This window comes from Myotis lucifugus, unplaced genomic scaffold, assembly GCF_000147115.1.
Source record: "Myotis lucifugus unplaced genomic scaffold, Myoluc2.0 scaffold_77, whole genome shotgun sequence".
In the NCBI taxonomy this organism is placed as follows: Eukaryota; Metazoa; Chordata; class Mammalia; order Chiroptera; family Vespertilionidae; genus Myotis; species Myotis lucifugus.
Window position 1 is genome coordinate 2605474 of NW_005871125.1, and position 21491 is coordinate 2626964.

General features: G+C 38.5%; 1 protein-coding gene across 10 annotated transcripts in view; it reads left to right on the forward strand.

Moving 5' to 3' along the window:
* PDE7A (phosphodiesterase 7A) overlaps positions 1-21491 on the forward strand; it is a 101470-nt gene that overhangs the window by 22373 nt on the left and 57606 nt on the right. The gene's annotated exons all lie outside the window — the stretch shown is intronic.

The window sequence follows — 21491 nt, forward strand, 5'->3', positions numbered from 1 at the left end:
CCCTGCCTTGAGTGTGACAGGGGGCGGTGCCCCAACCCCCCAATCGCCCTACCCTGAGCGTGACTGAGGGTGGCATCGCAACCTCCCGATCCGCCCTGCTCTGTGCATGACGGGGCGGCGCCCCAACTCCCCAATTGGCCCTGCTCTGAGCCTGACCAGGGGCTGCACCTAGGGATTGGGTGTCCCCTCTGCCACCCGGGAGCAGGCCTAAGCCAGCAGGTCGTTATCTCCCGAGGGGTCCCAGACTGCGAGAGGGCACAGGCCAGGCTGGGGGACCCCACTTCCCCCCCCCCCCCTGCCCCAGTGCACAAATTTTTGTGCACCGGGCCTCTAGTTAAATTATAATCCGTTTGAAAAGTTTGAGCATTTGTTCTATAGCATTCACTTTTAATGATTGTAGGTATTTAATATTTCTATAACAAACTAGTTCCTTATGATACTTTCCTTAAGATTAATTCCTAGAAGTGGTATTGCTAGTTAAAATGTTAGGTGTGGTTTTAAGCTTTTTGTTAAACATTGCCAAATTACCTTCCAGAAATTTTATATCAGTTTGCACTCAAACAGTAATTTAACTGTGGACCAAAATATCTAAAACAGAGTACTGATCACATTGTTAGTTACAGAATAGTCATGGGGATGTAAAGCCCAGCATAGGAAATATAGTCAATAATACTGTAGTATCTATGTGGTGTCGGATATTAGATTTATCCAAGTGATCACTTCATAAGACATTTAAGTATCTAATCACTACGTTGGACACCTGAAATGAATGCAATATTGTATATCAACCCTAGTTGGAAAATAAAGAATCCTATCTAATAATAGGCAAACATGGTAATTGACCATACCTTCGCTATGCCTCCCATTGGTTAATCAGTGTGATATGCAAATTAGCCGCCAACAAAGATGGTGGCTAATTTGCATACTGCAGGCAGGGCGGGACAGCGCAAGCCGCCAGCGCCAGGTGCCATCCAGGCCCCCGTGTGTGACCCCAGAAACCCCAGAAGCTGCCTGCATGCCGCCCGTGATCGGATCCGGTCCTGGGCCACAGGCCGGCCCCAGAAGCCCCAGAAACTGCCTGCCTGCCGCCCATGATTGGATCCGGTCCTGGGCTGCGGGCCGGCCCCAGAAGCCCCAGAAGCCGCCTGATATGGCAGTAACTCTATCAGTAAGCACTCTGAAAGTCAGTGGCATAAATACACCAATTAAAAGACAGATTATGAGGGTGAATCAAAAACAAAACCCACTTTAAATATAAAGACACATATAGATTAAAAGTAAATGAATTAAGCTGCAGCCTGTTTTGCTCAGTGGATAGAGCATTAGCCCGTGGACTGAAGGGTCCCAGGTTCAATTCCAGTCAAGGGCATGTACCTCAGTTGTTGGCTTGATCCCTAGTCCCTATCAGAGCATGTGCAGGAGGCAACCAATCAATGTGTCTCTCCCTTTCCCTTCGCTCTCTCTAAAATTCAATGGAAAAATATCCTTGGGTGAAGATTAACAAAAACAAAGTAAATGGATTAAGTAACATTAAAGAGATTATAAGAAAAATGTATTCCAAATTTTGTTAGTTGTATAATGGTTATGTTTAAATTATTAACACCTAAGAAATTGGGTGCTGTAGTATTTTATAGTTTTTTTTACATGTATGAGATTATTTCAAATTAAAATATTAAAAAATTAAAAATTAATAAAATATTAATTGAAATGTATCTGCATTACATGAAAAATCGAATTGCTTCTAGCATAATTTATTAAATTGTGCTAAAATTTACAAGAGTTCAATTAAAAAATATCTTAATTCTAAATGATATTATAGAAAATACATAATAGTGCAGTTATAAGCACTTATCTGAAAATAAAAATTTAAAGAAGTGAATTTAAAGAAGGGATTAGCCAAAGAAAATATATGCACAACCCATGGACACAGACAACAGTATGGTGATGGCCAGAGAGAAGTGGGGGGCAAGAGCTGGGTAGAGGGGGCAAAAGGAGGGAAATAGGGACATCCTATATAATAATAATAAAAGGCTAATATGCAAATTGACTGAACAGCAGAATGGCCGGTTGCTATGATGCGCACTGGCCACTAGGGGGCAGACGCTCAATGCAGGAGCTGACCCCTGGTGGTCAATGCACTTCCATATGGGGAGTGCCACTCAGCCAGAACCTGGCTCATGGCTGGCCAGCGCAGAGATGGTGGCAGGAGCCTCTCCCACCTCCGTGGCAGCACTAAGAATGTCCAACTAACGGTTTAGGCCCAATCCCTTGGGGGCCTAAGCCTTTAGTTGGACATCCCCCAAGGGCTCCCTGGCTGCCAGAAGGATGTCTAACTGCAAGCTTAGGCCTGATCCCCCAGGGAGTGGGCCGAAGTCAACAGGTGGACACCCGTCCCCCCAAGTGCACAAATTTTTGTGCACCGGGCCTCTAGTTACTAAATAAAATCAAATGAAGTACTACTGTCAGGGGCCCTACAATGAAGTTGGGAACTCGTAGGGAAGTCAGACTTCCCAAGTCCGCACCCAGGTGAGGTTTGGCTCTTTGGACTTCTGTGCTCGCTCTAGAAATACATCCTGGAAGTACTCCCCATCCCCCCATGCCTACACTTACCTCAGAGCTTCATCACCTGGATCTGACCAGTCCTTCTGAACTAGCCATCACACTATCTTACATAGCCAGTAGGAAAGTTTCTTTGTTCCAGTTTGTTTGTTTGTTTGTTTTTAAATGTATTTTTATTGATTTTAGAGAGGAATGGAGAGGGAGAAAGAGATAAAAACAACAACGATGAGAGAGAATCATTGATCAGCTGCCTCCTGCACACTCCCTACTGGGGATGTGCCCGCAACCAAGGTACATGCCCTTGACCGGAATCAAAGCTGGGACCCTTGAGTCCGCAGGCCGACGCTCTACCACTGAGCCAAACCAGTTAGGGCTCAGTTTGTGGTTTTTGCCTTTATAAGATCCAGGGTTTTTTTTTTATCTTCCTGGAGCACATTTCAGGTTTTACCCTGAATCTGGGTCTCCTGGATTAGAATCCTTTAAGACCCCAAATAAACTCTTAATGTGTTTTATAGCCTCAGATCTTTATTGGCAACATAGGAAGATTCATATAAGTTATAAAGTATAATAGTACAATGAAAACAATTTTTAAAAATATATAGAGTGATATCTGCCTCCCAATTAAATGTTTACTTGTCTAATTTTGAATATTGTTTTCTGTCCAACACTTCAAAAACTTTTCAGTGAACAGGAGTCATAATTTCAAAATCAACTGTACTTGGAACATAGCCACTGTGGCCACAATTTGTATTCCAGATTCTAAATAGAAACTTTAAATATCTTCTTTATCAGTTGAAAATGGCCTGTACGTAATCTAAGTTGTTCTTGTCCAGAGAATGAATTAAAACTTATAGCTGCATCAAATCCTCTATTTTAGTGTGGTTTTCTAAAGCTGCCTAGTAGATGTTGAAATAAGTAAGCCATTCTGATGGCCAAAATGATTGAACTTTATTTTTCTCTTTATACAACCACATGCTGGAGGTGTTAAAACTGGCATGACTTTCTCAAGTGGTAGGTAGGGAATTAATTTCAGGGTGAGGAAATGAGTTAGTACAACTGTGGCAGTGGTAATGTTCAGGCTGTGTTCAAGAAATTGTGTAATAGCTGACAAAAATTTGAGAAGGGGAGCATTCTGGTCAAACTTAATGATAAGTTAATGAGTTTGTTTTTAAGTTCCATGACTGTATCATGCACAGTCATGGAAGTAATAGAACTGGCCATTTAAATAGGAGCTAGGTTGATTATTAGTGTCTGCTCTGTAGAGAGGAGAAAGCCATTTTAAGGAATTTGAATCAGGTCTTTGATATGCCTGAATATATTACCAAAGTGCTGGTTAAAGGGAGTTAGATGATTTTTAAAAGTTTGTGACTTTTAGTTAATGACTCTTCATTTGGACTGTGTTGGAGAATTGGTAAGGACACCTTGGTGAAGATCCTGAATTATCTTTGTGGGAACCATAACTGTGTTTTAATTCTTACTACGTCTTTGTGTCCAAGTACTTTCTCACCATCGAGGTGGAGGAAACGAAAGCTTTTAGAATGTAATTGTATAACGACTCCATAATTAGAAAGAGTAGACCTTAGATTTGACTCCAAGATTACATGACCCAAAGCCTGTGCTCCCATGATCCAGTTTTAAGAGAATATCTGTTTTGTATGAATTTTAGACTTTAAGAAAAATTAGATGAAATATTTTTCCTATGTAACCTTTCATTGTACTAAAATAAATCTAACATAAGATTTACCATTTAAAAAATTTTTTTTATTGATTTTAGAGAGAGAAACATTAATCAGCTGCCTCCTGCACACCCCCTACTAGGGATTGAGCCTGCAACCCAGGCAGGTGCCCTGATCAGGAAGTGAACCTGTGAACTTCTGGTGCATGGAATGATGCTCAGCTAACTGAGCCACACCGGCCAGGGCTTTACCATTGTTAAATGTACAATTCAGTGCACTAAATGCATTTACATTGTTGTGCAACCATCACCACCACTGACCATTTCCCAAACTTTTTTACGGTGTCACAAGGAAGCTGTGTACCCATCTTTCCCCAGCCACCCCCCTCCCCCAGTCCTCTATTCTACTTTCTGTGTCCAAGAAGAAAATATATGTTGTGTGTTTGTTTTTGTTGTTTTTTTTTGGGGGGGGGCAGCGGTTAGTGAGAGTTTTGTTGACGTACGATGATATAAATTTTACATTTCTTTGTAGAGTATTGATTATAAATGAATTTCTTTTGAACAAGAAGTACCATGTACCTCAATGCAAATTAAAAGTTATTTTTGTCTTTTTAATTCTTTGTCTATTATATTTTAAACAAAGCATTATAATTATATATGCTAAGTACAGAATCCTTCGTGTTCTCTTCGTTTTATTAAATATAAACAAATGGTGTTGATTTAAAAGAAAATGGTTCTTTTCTTCCTGAACCGTACTAAACTGATTTTTATACACTGTCTTAGTTAGAACTCCTTAAAGTAGCATTAGTCTTAATTGCCTTTGCAGTCAATCAAAATGCTAGCAAGCCCAAAAGATAACCATCTTTTTGCCAGCCTGCATAAATTTGTATCATGTTCTTCTAGCTCAGTGGTTCTCAACCTTCTGGTCCTTTAAATACAGTTCCTCATGTTGTGACCCAACCATAAAATTATTTTCGTTGCTACTTCATAACTGTAATGTTGCTACTGTTTTGAATCGTAATGTAAATATCTGATATGCAGGATCGTCTTGGCGACCCCTGTGAAAGGGTTGTTCGACCGCCAAAGGGGTTGCGACCCACAGGTTGAGAACTGCTGTTCTAGCTGATGGTTGTCAAATTGCACACAATATGATTCAAGGTATTTTTTAAAATATACTTTTATCGATTTCAGAGCAGAAGGGAGAAGGAGAGAAAGATAGAAACATCAGTGATGAGAGAGAATCATTGATCGGCTGCCTCCTGCATGCCCCCTACTGGGGATCGAGCCCAAAACCCCCGGCATGTGCCCTGATTGGGAATCGAACCCAGTCCTCCAAGTTCATAGATCGATGCTCAACCACTGAGCCACGCCAGCCAGATTCAAGCTATTTTTTTAAATGAGCATGGAATATAATTATTATTGCTCATTGTATTCCATTAGTCATAATTACTGGGAGGTGCTCTACGCTTTGGCCAGACCCTGGCTTTGGTCTTTTTTTATTCCGTATAACCATGAGGTTGTGAAAAGCTCAAAGCTCACTTTACTTTGACCTTGAGGAGAAAGCCAGCTTCAGCACTCTGCTTCTTTGTGCATTCCTGCCTTGACTTAGTTTTTGCCTGGGTGTTCCTTATTTTCTTACCAGCTCATAGAGTCATTTCAGTAGAGACTTTCCAGCATTTTGGTTGTTTTCTGGTAGGGTTAGTTCCCTACACTAGTCCACTGTTGGAAATGCAAGTGATCTTAACCAAACAGAATCCTTCATACAACCTAGCAAATAATCCTATCTAATAAAAGAGTGATATGCAAATTAACCATCACTCTGTCACAAAGATGGCTGCGGCCACGGAGCTGGAGCAAGCAGGAGGCTTGGGTTGCCCTGGAGATGGAGGAAGCCAAGCTTCCCGCCTGCCCTGGCCGGCACTGGGCTCTGCTCAATGCTACGAAGTTTCAATTACAGAAGATAAATAAATCCCAGGAAAAAAAAGAAAAATTAAAAAAAGGAGAGTCTGGGAGCTTGGGTCGCCAGGGGGCGTGGCCAGCCTGAAAATGGCCCTCAGCCCCTCACCCAGGCTGGCCAGGCCCCCCAGCGGGGACCCCCACCCCGAAGGGGTTGTGGCCAGCCTGCAAACAGCCATCAGCCCCTCACCCAGGCTGGCTAGGCACCCCAGCGGGACCCCCACCCTGATCTGGGACACCTTTCAGGGCAAACCAGCCGGCCCCCACCCATGCACCAGGCCTCTATCCTATATAATAAAATGGTAATATGCAAATTGACCTTAACAGCAGAACGACTGGGAATGACTGGTCACTATGACACACACTGACCACCAGGGGGCAGACGCTCAATGCAGGAGCTGCCCTCTGGTGGTCAGTGTGCTCCCACAGGGGGACCTCTGCTCAGCCACAAGCCAGGCTGACGGCTACCAGCACAGTGGTGGTGGCAGGAGCTTCTCTCACCTCCTCAGCAGCGCTAAGGATGTCCGACTGCAGCTTAGGCCTGCTCTCTGCTGGTAAGTGGATATCTCAGGCTGCCAGAGGGATGTCTGACTGCCAGCTTAGGCCCAATCCCCCGGGGAGCGGGCCTAAGCCAGCAGGTGGACATCCCCCGAGGGGTCCCAGACTGGGAGAGGGCACAGGATGGGCCTCTCGTAATCATAATAAAAGGCTAATATGCAAATGGTCATCACGCCATGATGGGTAACGACCAATCAGCAGGGACCTGAGGCTGCGTGGCACCTGGCTGGGGCAGGGGACCTCAGACCACACCCCCCGTCTGGCGGAGCTTGACGGGGGACCTGAGGCTGCACCCCCCGCCCAGCACCAGGCCAGAGGACCTGAGGCTCGCCCCCCACCCTGCGGAGATTCACGGGGCTGGGGCCGGCCGAGTCTGGGTCTCCTGCGATTTTGAAGCACGTGCAGGCGGGGACTTGACTCTGGGTCCCACGGTGTGCCCCAGACTCTGACAGGAGGGAGATTTTCATATACATTTTACTAATTTTCTTTCGTCTCTGACACTTCTATTATAGAGAAAGGGCAAATAGCAATATTAAAATATTTCTTCTAATTCCCTTTTAATGTGCAGGAGTTTCATGCACCGGGCCACTAGTCTATATCATAAAAGGCCCGTGTTCCTCACGCCATCACAATCAAACGAGCAGCAGCAGGCGGGGTGGGGCACGAGCTACTAGCAGCTAGCAGCAGAGAGCTAGGAGTGGCGTAGGGCGGGGTGACCAGCTGAGGCATGCAGAAGCCAGCTACTTGCGCACGATTTCGTGTGTGCTGAGCCTCTAGTAATAATAATAATAGAAATAGGAACATGGGTTTTGTCTTGTGAGTTACAATTTATTCTTAGCTCCTTCCAAGTCAGCGTCTGTTACAGAACTGGATGAAAGAAATTTTAATATCTGCTATATCTTGCTTTCATCTTCTAAAGGAGCTTACATTAGAGCAGCGGTTCTCAACCTGTGGGTTGCAACCCCTTTGGGGGTCGAACGACCCCTTCACAGGGGTCGCCTAAGACCATCGGAAAACACATATATAATTACATATTGTTTTTGTGATTAATCACTATGCTTTATGTTCAATTTGTAACAATGAAAATACATCCTGCATATCAGATATTTACATTACGATTCAGAACAGTAGCAAAATTACAGTTATGAAGTAGCAACGAAAATAATTTTATGGTTGGGGGTCACCATAACATGAGGAACTGTATTAAAGGGTCACGGCATTAGGAAGGTTGAGAACCACTGCATTAGAGGGAGGGATGGGGAGGAGAGGCTTAACCAAAACTTTTCTAGCCTAGGTCTGGAAGGAACTTTAGGCCTAAAGGGAGAGTCAGTTTGAGAGTTGTTGAGCAATGACCTTTTTTTTAATCACTTGCTTTTTGCATTGTATTCAAAGCTGTTTTCCACTGGCTTTAAGATTACTATTGGTCTAAGAGGAAAAGGAATGTTATTTGTATATATGTATGTGAGAGAAAAAAAGATAGTATGGAAGGTGTGTATTTAATTTGAATAGTTAACAATTGTGAGTTTTGGCCTTTTGACCTCCCAATCTTTTCCTCTTTGTGAGCCTAAAGATTTTAGTTTTAACATCTTCTGTCTTTGGGTAATCTTACTCATTTTAGAATCTTGATAAGTAGAGGATTACTCCCAAATCCCTCTCTCCAGCCCACCTATCCTTCAAGGCCTTTAGAGCACAAGCCCATCTACTGAATAAACACTTCTGTATAGCCATCCTTGAAGCACTTAACCCTCTCCTGAAATATTAAAGAAAATCATCTCTTGAATTCCATCTGTGACCACTACCCTAATCTAGGCCAGATCTGAAGACTGAAGTTTCAGTCTCCACTGTATTTATCTATTTCACACACAGGGGCTCAAAGTATTTCTTCCCAAATATAATTTATGAATCACTTTTCTAAATAAAACTTTTCAGTGGTTTCCTTTTGTTCTTTGTGTACAATTCAAACTCCTTAAAACTATTGATAAAGTCTTGATTACATCTCAAGTCTCAACCCCCTCACCACTCCCAACTTCACTTTACACTCTAACTATATTAAAGTTCCTTTGTGGATGGAAGAGGATAGATATTGCTCCTCTTTTTGAAATTCAACTCTGTGAGCGTGTTATGTGTTGTTGAGTCAGCTCCAGCTCCTGGCATCCCTATGAATGAGTGATGTCCATCATAGCCTGTCCTCAACAGATCTGCTCAGCTCTTGGAGACTGATGCCTATGGTTTCTTTTATGGAGTTAATCTATAATCCAATTTTATTGAGCTATAATTTATACACAGTTTGATGACTTTTAACAAATGTGTACACCATGTAACTGATACCCCAATCAAGATATTGCACTCTGAAGTTACCCCAGAAAGTTCTCTTGTACCCCTTTGTGGTCGTTTTCCCCAGCCTGCCCAGACAACCACTATTAATTAGTTTTGTCTCTTTTAGAGCTTCCTAGAAATGGAATCATACAGAAAGTATTGTGGGGGTTTTTTCCTGATTTTTTTTCACTTAGCACAGTGTTTCTTGAGATTATCCATGTTGTTGCATTTGTCAGTAGTTTGTTTTTATTGCTGAGTAGTATTTCATTGTATGGATATAGCACAATTTATCAGTTGATGGATACTTGTGTTCTTACCAGTTTTGATTATTATGAATAAAGTTGCTATGTACATTCAAGTTCAGGTCACTTTTTGGAACTGTTTCGTTTACAGAGAGTTCTGATTGCTCCACATCCTTGTTAACACTAGATATTGCCAGTCTTTTAAATTTTAGCCATTCTTGTGGGTGAGTACTGGTATCTTGTGGTTATGAACATCTTTTCATATATATTAGCTATTTATATATCTTCTATTGTGACTTGTGTATTCAACTCTTTAGCCTGTATTTTAATTGAATTATTTATCTTATTAAGTTATATGTTTTTAATATATGTATAATAGATTCTGGATACAAGTCCTTTGTCAGATTTATGTATTGCAAATATTTTCTTTGAGTCTGTAATTTTTATTTTTCATTTTAGTGCTGTCTTTGAAAGAGCAGAAGTTTTGAATTCTAATGAAGTTCAATTAACATTTTTTTGTTATGATTAGTGTTTTTGTATCTAGAAATCTTTAACCCAAGATCATGAGTATATTCTCATATACTTTCTTAGAAATCGTATTATTTTAGCCTTTATGTTTAGATATATGATCTGTGTTCATTTTTTTTGTATAGCAACAGATTGCATGTTGAGTTTCCTTCCCTCCCCCCGCCCCCATATTTTTATATAGTTTTTCTGGTGCCATTTGTTGAAAAGACTGTACTTCCCCTTGGATTACTTTGGTACCTTTGTCAAACATCAATTGACCATGTATGTCTTCTTGATGCTACCAAGTCCTGGGTTAGGTGTCATACTTGGTGCTCATAGCATCTTACATTTGCTTGCAATTGTAATTTTTTGTAATCCTCACAAAAACTTGAGATATGTGAGAGCAAGGACTATGTCTCATTTACATTATATCCCTTTTGCCTAACACACTGGAGATGTCAAAATCTGTCTGTCTCTCTTACTATATGTGGAGATGAAATAGTACTGTTCAATCAGTGTGCATCCAATACACTTCAGAATTATATTGTGCTTCTACTCTGATTGGTTTGAGGAGGAAGCAGTTATTGACTCTTGCCATGCTTATTCATAATTTTCTTCCTAAGTTTGTTGAATCTCTGTAGATAGTAGTATTTTTCCTCTTTAGTATCTATGTTATAAATATTTTTACATATTTTATCCACAAGTAGTGGTCTGTTCATGTTAGAGGTGAAGTTTGTTTTCCTCACCTATAAATAGTTCTCATTTAAAAAGTACCCTTTACCAATGTCACCCCCACTAAATTTAATTTAAAAAAAAAATTTTAAGTGCCTTTTAAGGTAAATGTCAGTAACCACTTCATTGTTCTAGTAGATTTGAGGAAGTCGATATGCTAGGTCTGTGGGGAGTGGTGGTGGAAGCATTTCCCATTGAAAGCCTTAATGACAATAGCTTTCTTAGAAAGGCTTCTTTGAATATTAAGTTATAGTATTGGTTATTAGAATTGGTAGAGACCTTAAAGGTAATTTGTTCTAGCTTGCTCCACAACCTCCTAGACAGGGACTAGTTTGGGGCAGCTCCTTTTAATTTACATGGTTTTGATTGTAGAAAGTTCTTAGAAAATAATATTGTGTCGAATCCTATTTTTCACAGACTTCTTCCCATTGGTTCTACTTTCAGTCTGTAATTTCACAGAATAAAGCTAAACTCCTTAGGTTTTGTTTTTTTAAAATCTTACAGCATTTTAATATCTATTCTGTCCCTCTTTTTATATCTTTGCCGTAAAGCATCTCAGTTCATAAAACTATTTCTTATATATTGTCTTTATCTGCATTTTAAAATGTTACATTTGTATGAATCTTCCAGTGTAATATTCAGAAATGAACCCAGTTTTATAAATATTGCCTGTATTGAAAATAGTGATCTGGATACTTCTCTGACTCAGTGCCTCCTAAGATTGCCTTTACTCATTGTCTCTTATTAACTTAAAATATAACCATTCTGGCCTTTTGTGTGTGTGTGTGTGTGTGTGTGTGTGTGTGTGTGTGTGTGTGTAAGTTATTTTGTAATTAAGCATGCTGGTTTACCCTTTGTGTTTGATGTGCAGACTTGATAAGCATCCACACCCCAGTAAATTGTGGAATAAGACAAGGTCAAATGCAAAATTCTCTGATTTGCTGCTAGAATTCTTCCACTAGTTTGATATCAGGTTCTTAATTTCTGAATATGTTTGTTCAGTCAGCTAAGAGTCTGCCTAACTGTAGTGTGGGGCTCACTTTGCTCTGTTTTGTTCTTAAGGATGTCACCAGAGACTGTGTACAGCCTTGCTGAAATTAAGGCACCCCATTTCTTGGACATTCTCCTGGCTTAATATACTAGAGGCCTTACGCTTGCATTATATACATTATACGTCCCTTTTCTAACTCCAAATTCTACAGTTGTGGAATCTGTACTGCTTTTTTTTTCCTTCTGAAAATTGTGACCATCTCCACTTTTCCATAATTTAAAAAATATTATGAACAGTGGTTTGATAGCAAGTCTCTAAGTCCTTTTTATTATCATCAGATGTAGTTTTCTGGACCAGAAGACTTGAATGTTTGTAAAATGTTAAGGGTGTGTTTTTTTTAATTACTTCATACTAGGACTAATCACATATCTGTTGCCATCAAATACTGGGATACTGTATAACAGAAAACTTAATTCAGGACTCAAAATCAGTATGACACAAAAGTCTTAATTAACTTGTAAAAATCCCATGTTACTTTACTTTTAAAATAATTTTTATTATCAAAGTTAGTTACCACAGTTTTTTGTCAGTTTTATATATCTTGAAATTCATACCATCTGAAAAATAAAAAGCCCTTATATGTGATTTTTAGTAAAAGAAACAAAGCCACCCTGGTTTATTATTTGTTGTTAAAGTTAATGGAATTTAAAATGATAAAAGCTCAGTTGGAGGGGGTTGACTATAGTGTTCACTTTTTTCTATTATAAATTTGATTATAGTTTTCTACAGACACTACTTTGTATAAAGAACTCTGGGATAGGCTATTTCCGTCAACAAGATTCCAAAATTATAGACACTGATGTCAATGCAGATGAGCATGGCCTAATTTGGTCAAGAGAGGGGCATGCCGTGTCTCTATATGGGCAGCTAAGGGCTATTGCCAAGATTGACAGGTGTCCTGTGGATAACAGAAAGCCCCAGGGATAAAATTTGCACTTGGATGACTTCTCTAAGACACAATGATCAAAGTCATATCTTTTCTTTTTATTGATCACACACACTCCTAAAATAGTGAGGTCTGCTTTTAATGCCTTAATTTTTTATGTATTAGTTTTATAAGCCCCAGAAAGGTAAACATTTTATATGTTCTTCTTACAGTATCAGATTCTTTTTTGGAAAGTTTAGCTGTATCCTGTACATTAACTTTTTTGGTATAGTTAAGTGCTTTTTTGTTGTTGTTACCCTGTCATATTTCAGTAAGGCTTTGAGAGATGAGAAAAGTTAATGTAAAAGAATACATTTGTTATTGGTATAAAAGAGTCAACTATTTTTTAATGGAATAATAAATTACATGATTCAATCTAGAAAGATTAATTTTTAGGAGAATTTTTTAATATACATAATATTGTAAAGGAGTGTTCATACTAATTAAATAGCTTTTGTTTTTATTTCATCTTCCTGAAATTTTTTTGTTATTCAAAGAAGCCTTGTAACTTAGCAAGATAAATTAGTAGTATTTCATATCTCAAAATAAGAAAAAATTTTAAAGCAACTAGGTTGTCATTAAGAAAGTTAAGTATATTGTATTGCCTGAAATTTTTATAAAACTTGAGTGATGTAAATGTGCCATTAGCAGCAAAGGATCTCTGATTTTAGGTATAAACTCAATATCTATTTCCATTCAAATAGGAAATTTTATGATCGGGGAGGATTTTGTCTTTATTATCTCTGTATTTCAGTGTTAGAAATATAGTAGAAACTTATGAAGAGGATGCTGAGGGAACCATTTTTAGGGAGCCAACCTGTTCCCCAGTGTGAAAAATGGAAACCAAGACCCTCGCCCTACCAGGGCTGCGGAAAGGTTTGTCAGGGCCCTGGGCAAGCAAAGTTATAAGTAAGCCTTGTGCTGGGGTGGAGCTAGAGCAGTGGTTCTCAACCTTGGCTGCACATTAGAATCACCTGGGAATCTTTTTAAAATCCTGATTTCTGGGCCTCATCCTCAGGAAATTCTGTTTCTTTGTTACTCATGTTGTGGCCTCACCCCATAACAAAGAAACAGAATTTCCGGAGGATGAGGCCCAGAAATCAGGATTTTAAAAAGATTCCTAGGCGATTCTAATGTGCAGCCAAGGTTGAGAACCACTGAGCTAGAGTGAATTAGGCCATTATCCGTAGGTCTTCAATATTTAATTCTTTTTTTTTTATGCCTTTCATTTATTACCTTTTTCTTTTTTTTATTCTTTTTTAAAAAAAAAATTATAATAAGTATTACAAAGGGTATTACACATGTGTCCTTCCCCCACCCCCCCAATATTTAATTCTGAATCAATTAGTTTATTGAGAGCCTACCAGGAGCAAAGGATTCTTTTATAATTGTCATTTAACTCCTGTGAAGGGAAGACAATAAGGCCCAGAGAGGTGGTGGCTTGCCCAGGGTCACTCAGCTCTGGGCAGTAAAGCTAGGAAATAAACCCAGGCTCTTGACTGGGGAAATAATCTCAACAGAAATTCATTTAAAAGAGAACTTTTCGGATGGCCTTTCTTACTATTTTCCCCTCCATGTCTCAATTCTGATTCTTTCCCTCTTCTTCTGATCAATCCTTTTCTTTTAAACTAAAAGGAAATAAAAAGTTGAACAAAGTCAGTATTAAAAGTTGAAAAGATAGAATAAAATGCATTAATATCTTTAAATGCCAGGACATTATATCTGTGAAGCTGGTCTATGTGTAAGAAAGGAGGGAGTTTTTAGTACTGCCACACATTCTTCAGAAAGTTATTTCAAAGCCCTCTGTAACTATGAACATTGTAGAGGGTTTGGGACGAGCCTGAGACCCCTCTGGTCTGTTTTGTGAGACTGTTAGGTCAGTCCTCGCCAAGGTTTTTCCCTTTCCTCTTCCAACGTTACTGACGCTGTTCTACCCTAACCCTGGGTGGTGGCATTAAGCACGTACTGGTAAGAAGGCTGGCTGGCAGCACATTCTCGGAGGAGTCAGGTGATCCTTGTTTGAAGGCAGCTGCTTAAGGTTCAAGGCAGTCAGTGTCCCTTCTCTAGGGACAGCTGGTTCCTCTCAAACTCCTAACCAGCCTTTCTTGCTCATTGCTCGCTGGGGGAGAAGGGAGATTATGTCGCCGGCTTTTGATTGATCCAATGGGAATTACATTGATCTGGTGTCTGGCCTTGGTTGTTATCAAGTGGATTGCCTCTAAGGTAGGCCATCTTTATTGTTAGGATTGTGACCTTAATTATTAGTTTTTATACTTGATAGGAATGAAATTACTAGACAAGTTTCTTCTTCTGTTTTTATTTCTCTGATTAAGAGAACTATGAGTTTTACCTGTCAGCTGAAAAGCTTAAATGTACTGTGTGTAGTGTTTCTCCTTCTCCCACCTTATTCCTTGCCAAGGACTTTTTATGGTGTCATTCCTCAGTATCATTCCTTTAAAGAAGTTTTTATGATGAAAGCAGTTCAACTTTTAAGATTATAAAATTATTAAAAATTTAGACTTTTGGTGTACATATTATAAACATTTTCTTCTGGAGATAAAGAATTTACTAATGTAAATTTAAAGTATAGTACACAAATAAAATCATAGTGTATAAACTTTTTAAAAACTACCACCCTCTATCATGGTCTCTCTTAAGATCTTCCTGCTACTAAAATGCATGCCTTACTTATAGTATATTGAAAATATTTAAAATTATTATATATCCATTATGTTTTTATTTGAATTCTAAATATCAGGCTTGAGAAATGCTTGTTAGAACGCTAGCCAGATACCATCTGGATGAGTCTAAAGTAGGATATATTTAAGATTATGGTATTTGAAATTACTTTTCTATACTCATGTAAAAATAATTATATCTTCCATCCATCATGCAGCTTCTGTCTTCCTGTATTAACAAATTAAAGAGTATTCACTTAAAATTTGCAAGGCGTCTTTCTATATACTCACATTTCATTTTCAAGCAAGGTTTTAATCCCTGATGTGTAATTTTCTCACATTTCAGGATAATGTTTTAAGCATAATTTTCTCTTACTTGAAACAGTTCTGTTTTCTTAGTGATATGAAGAACTCTCAAGAACAGTGTACTCAAATTTTTTAAGTCCTTATATTTTGTAAGTTAAGAATTAATTTTGTTGCATTGACAGCTCTATTTACTCATTGTTTTTAAAGGATTAGCGTGCAAGTTATTGAATGAAGGTCAAGTTAATATCAATCATTAGTTGAATTGTGGATTTTTCAGAGGCTTTACTTTTTATATATCCTCCAAAAATTTAAGTTCTTAAGCAAAAAGAATGGTAATATTTTGTTTGTGATTTTTAAAAATATGTTGTTTGTTTAGGAAGTAAGAATAGGAAGGATACTATTCAGTGGACCAATGCAGCTTTTAACTAGGCACACAAACACGAGCATGTTTTTCTTGCATATTTAAGAATATATTTTACTATATCAGAGAGAATTGCTTTCAGAACTTTGCCTGGGCTTCATCTGTTATACTGTGTTATTGTTTTTTTGGTAATACTACAAAAAATTAATTTAGTGCTACAGTGTCTAAGCCCTTTGACCATCAGTTTACTGTGTGGGTTGTGAGATTTTGTATGGAAGCACCTGGCATATTTTCTGGCACGGAGTAGGAAGGAGCTCAGCAAGTGTTAGTTAATGTGTCATTACTTTGACCATGTAAGAGAAATACACATGCTTTTTCACAATAGGTCATTTTAGTGGAAACTTGAACAAGATAAAAAACAATAGCACTTAAAATATCTTTGGTCAGTTTTGAAACATGTTTGTCTTTAAAAGTTATGTATTAACCTCAGGAACAACTTTTATGACTTTTGTCATTTATCTTGTAAGTCAAGTTTTGAGGAAGAGTGATCAACCCTGATTTAAGGTAGTGAGTGTCTTACCAGGGCCACTCCAAGCTGCTGTTAGTGGCAGCAGATCCTTTGGAACCTTACAATTTAACTTGTTTGTGCTGTGGCTGTCAGTTTCTGATTAGCTCAGCCTCACCCATGTTTTGACCTATACTGTGCTTTACAAGTTGTTCCCAGGATGGCTAAATTAGAAAAGTCATGAGTAGAAATTTCTGTGCTGTTTCCATTCACTGGTGAGGTGAAGTGGGAATGTGAATGATAGCTGAGGGTTTTCTGACTGATGTGTGACACAGGAATTTGTTAGATTTGTTTTACTATTTTTATTAAAAATAGAGTTTTACTGGTATATGGCTTTTAAAATGGTTACATTAAAAATACATATGTTAAGTCTGTGCTGCAGTGTTGGTGTATAAAGAATTTTTTAAGTACTGTGATTCCAATCTGGCCTGGTGTCTTAGTTTGTTGGAGCATCATCCTGTGCACCAAAAGGTTGTGGGTTCTATTTCCAGTCAGGGCACCTACCTAGGTTGCAGGTTGGATCCACAGTCGGGGGCCATACAGGAGACAACCAATTGACGTTTGTCACTTCAATATTTCTCTTTCTCTCACTCCCCTTCCTCTCTCTCTAAAAGTCAATAAACATGTGGATGAGGATTAAAAGTAATTATAATAGTAAAAATAAAATAATAAAATACCATGATTCTAATATGGAAGTCAAACTTATTGTTATAATTTATAACTTACTAGAGGCCCGGTGAATGAATTTGTGCACCAGTGGGGTCCCTTGGCCTGGCCTGTGGGATCAAACCAAAACCGGTTCTCCAACATTCCTCTAGGGGTCCTGAATTGTGAGAGGGCACAGGCCAGGCCGAGGAACCCCACTGGTGCACATTTGGGACCAGGGAGGGACCGTGGGAGTGCTCCAGGGCCCATCTCGCTCAGTCCCGATCTGTCGGACCCCAGCAGCAAGCTAACCTACTGGTCAGAGCGTCTACCCCCTGGTGGTCAGTGCATGTCATAGCAAGCGGTTGTGTGGCCTTAGCATATCATTAGCATATTATGCTTTGATTGGTTGAACAGATGATCGGACACTTAGCATATTAGACTTTTATTATATAGGACTAGAGGCCCGGTGCACGAATTTGTGCACAGGTGGAATCCCTCGGCCTGGCCGACAATCTGGGCCGATCGGGGCTGGCTAGCCAGGGGGAGGGACTATGGGAGGTTGGCCGGCCGTGGGAGGTTGGCTGTGGGAGCGCACTGACCACCAGGGGACAGCTCCTGCGTTGAGCGTCTGCCCCATGGTGGTCAGTGCATGTCATAGCTATAGGAGGATCATCTGGTCATCCAGTCATAACGGTCGCTTAGGCTTTTATATATATAGATAGTGTATTTTTCCAAAATGAGTTACTTTACCTTATTCTACCTAAATTGCTTAGCGAGAGAATTTAATACTCATTTTAATCTTGAGGTGATGAATGAATGAATTGAATATCATTGATGTGTTCAGATACATACATTTAAAGTCTATTCTTAAAAATATTTTTGTCTCATTTGGATTTATTTTATAAGAGTTATGTCTTGGTTTACTATAGCATTTAGGCTAAGTTTGTGGACCAGAATTACTTAAATTAGTAAAGAGTAGAATAATTGGAACATATTGCACATCCCTATTAACTTGTTAATATATATTTAAAATTAAATTCTACTCTTTTTGCCAAGTTTTTATTATGATTACTACAAACCCTGTCATTTTAATATCTAAAGTGCCTCTATAAGTAAGTCTAAAGTGATTATATAGTATGTCAGTTATAATCTAGATTATGTTCATTACTAATTTTTTTTACTTAAACTATTTTATTTAACAGAGTTGATATTAGTCTTTCTCAATCTTTAATATGTGAAGTGATAAATGAGATTTTACCTTTGTAATTAGTGGCTGTTTTAGTAAATACGCTTCCTACATTTAAAAAAAAAAGCCAACCACTTTTAAGGGGGAACTGTTAGAGATAGGTTAAAATTTGTTTTAACAAACTATTATTCAAGTTATTATTGGGCACTAGCAAGTTGATAGGTGTTGACCATGACAAGGTATTACTTAATGTTATCTGTAGTCGCATCAGTATGATTAAAGTGGCTGTTTGCTCTAGAATAAATAGTTCACCATGAAACAGTGCAGGTGGCTTTCTTCGGTTATTGTGTTGGGGAAGACTCTTTAAGTATGATGCTGCCAGGAGTGTGTTCTGTATGCTTTTCTTCGTAGTTTGTTGTTTTTTTTTTAATAGTAGATTCTTATACTTTTAAATTTGATTTATTTAGTGAATATATAGCTATACATGCTACAAAATTCAAAAGCTATACATTGAAAAGTCCTTCTCTACCTGTGTGTCCCTCTGCCTCCTTGGAGACAACCAATGTTGAAAATTAGAATTTTTTTTTTGAAACTGTTTCTTTCACATTTCATGAACTGTTTTTTGTTGTTTCTGAAGGATGTATAAAATCATGTAAGAATTTAATTGATAATTTTCTCTTAATTGATAAGCATTAAAGAGATAACAATGATTTGGGAGTTGTTTTGCATACTAAATTCAAACGAAAGCTTTAATAAGTTTTCTTTATAATCATAGTAAAAAAAAGTTATTTTTTCTTGAGAGTTTTGTGAGGGAAGAACATCATTAATCTGATAGGTAAAATGCAATCTCACTCTTAATTAACTTTTGTTAATTAAGTTGAACATTTTTTCTTGTGTTTATTGGTTTATTTCTTTTCTTGTGAGTCATATGCTTATGTTCTACCTGTTTTCTACATTATTCATCATTTTCTAATTGATTTGTGAGACACTTTTTTTCCCTTTCATTTTTAGGCTATACTGACCTAGGGAAATTAGCCTTTTGTTATATCTGTTGAATTCATTTTTCTTGATTTGAGATTTGTCTTTTGCCTTTGTTTATTATATATTTTACCATATAAAATATAACTTTAGTGCCCAAAATGATCCATTTTCATGACTTTTGGATTTTATTGGACAGGTAGAAAGACCTTTCCTATTTAAAAATACTTTAATGTGGTCATATTTTCTTTTTTAATGTTGGTCAGAGCACACACCTAGGTTGTGGATTCAATCCCTGGTGGGGCCATATACGGATCCATGTTTCTCTCTCACATCAATGTTTCTCCCTCTCTCTAAAATCAGTAAACATATCCTTGAGTGAGGATCTATAATAATAAAAGAGTAATATGCTAATTAGACCAGACTACCTTCCAGACGAAGCCGGGGCTGTAAGGGAAGCCCGGGTCCCGTGGAGGGAAGCTGGTGCTGGCAGGGGGGGGTGGGGGGGGGCAGGAGGAAGGCCTACTCTTGCACGAATTTCGTGCATCGGGCCTCTAGTTAAAAAATAAAAACAATTTGCTTACCTGTTTATTCAACCAATATTATTGATCACTTTTGATGTGCTAGACAGTATTCTAAATGTTGGGGTTTATTCTAGATCTGAAGATAGAGCAGTGAACAAAGTCTCTGCCTCCACAGAGCTTAGATTCTGTTAATTTTATCTTCTAGATTTTTAAGCTGTCTTTATATCAGTGCTATTCATTAGCTTATTTGCAATAGATCATTTAATAATTTATTTACCAAATATTTATTTAGAATCTACTAAATAATAGCTATTGTTTTGGGGGCCAGGAGTACAGTTCCTGCTCTTGTGGAGCTTTTATTGTAGAACAAGCAAACAAAGGAACATCTGCTAATGCTGTTCAGAGCACAAAGGCAGGGAGCTATGGAAGAGGGTGATTTTAGGTGACTTCAGATTTGGGAGTCTGGGAATGCCTCTCGGAAGAGATGACATTTCATGTTGAACCTGAAAAATGGGAGGGAACAGTGATGCAGTGACCCTGACAGGGAAACAAGTATTATACAGGCTGTATGTTTGGTGAGATTGAGGAAGAGAAGGGAGGCTACATTGGCTGGGTCATCGTGGTGAGGAGACAGAAAGAGGTAGGCAGACTTTGGGTGCCTTTGGAAATCAGAGCTTGGTGTTTGGACTTTATTTAAAGTGTAGCGGGAGCCATTTGGAGGGTTTTGAGCAGTAAGTTGAAATGTTCACTCTTGCTTCTGTGGGAAGAGTGGACTAGGGGCCAAGATATGCATCAGGAAAACCAGCCCATTGCAGTTGTCCAGGTGAGAGATGCTATTGCCTGAGACAGAATGAAGAAGTGAAGCTAGAGGAAAGGAGATGACTGTGAAGGTAGAGTGGGCAGAACTTGCTGAGGGTGTTTCAACTCTTTTAATTTTTTTGTTTTAGTAATTATATTTTAAAGGCTGCAACATTTGCTATTATATAATAGCTTCATTAATATATATAATTCACATACCATATAATCCACCCATCTAAAGTGTTCAATTCAGTGTTTCTGAGTATATTCAGAGTTGTGCCATCATGACTACAATTAATTTTAGAACATTTTCATCACTGCAGATAGAAACCTGCACCCATTATCATTCACCCCCCATTTCCTGCCAACTCGCCTAACTCTAGACAACCACCAGTCTACTTTCTGTCTCTATGGATTTGCCTATTTTGGACATTACATGTAAATGGAATCATATACTATGTGGTACTTTGTGACTGGCTCCTTTTACTCAACATACTGTTCTCAAGGTTCGTCAATGTTGTATCCTGTATCTGTACTTTCTTCCTTTTTTTTTGTCTGGATAATACTCCATTGTACGGCTATACTACATTTTATCCATTTTTCTAATTTGGGGCTAGTGTGAATAATGTTGCAAGATACATTTTTATATCTATTTATTTTTAAACATAAAATATATTTTCAAATCCGCGCTCTTTCAGTGGCAGCCTGTGGGTTTTTGTTTGTTTGTTTGTTTGTTTCATAAATTCAGTGTCTTCTCAGATCTCTTGAAGTACACCCCTTCCCTTTTTTTCCCCTCTTATTTCTTGCTAGCCTGTGGGCCATTTGATTTTTTATTTCATTCCATTTATTTCTAGCTAATGGGTTTCTTCAGGTGTCTGATGATTCTTGTTTGTCTGCTTCCTCGTTCATGTTTATAGTAAGAGAAT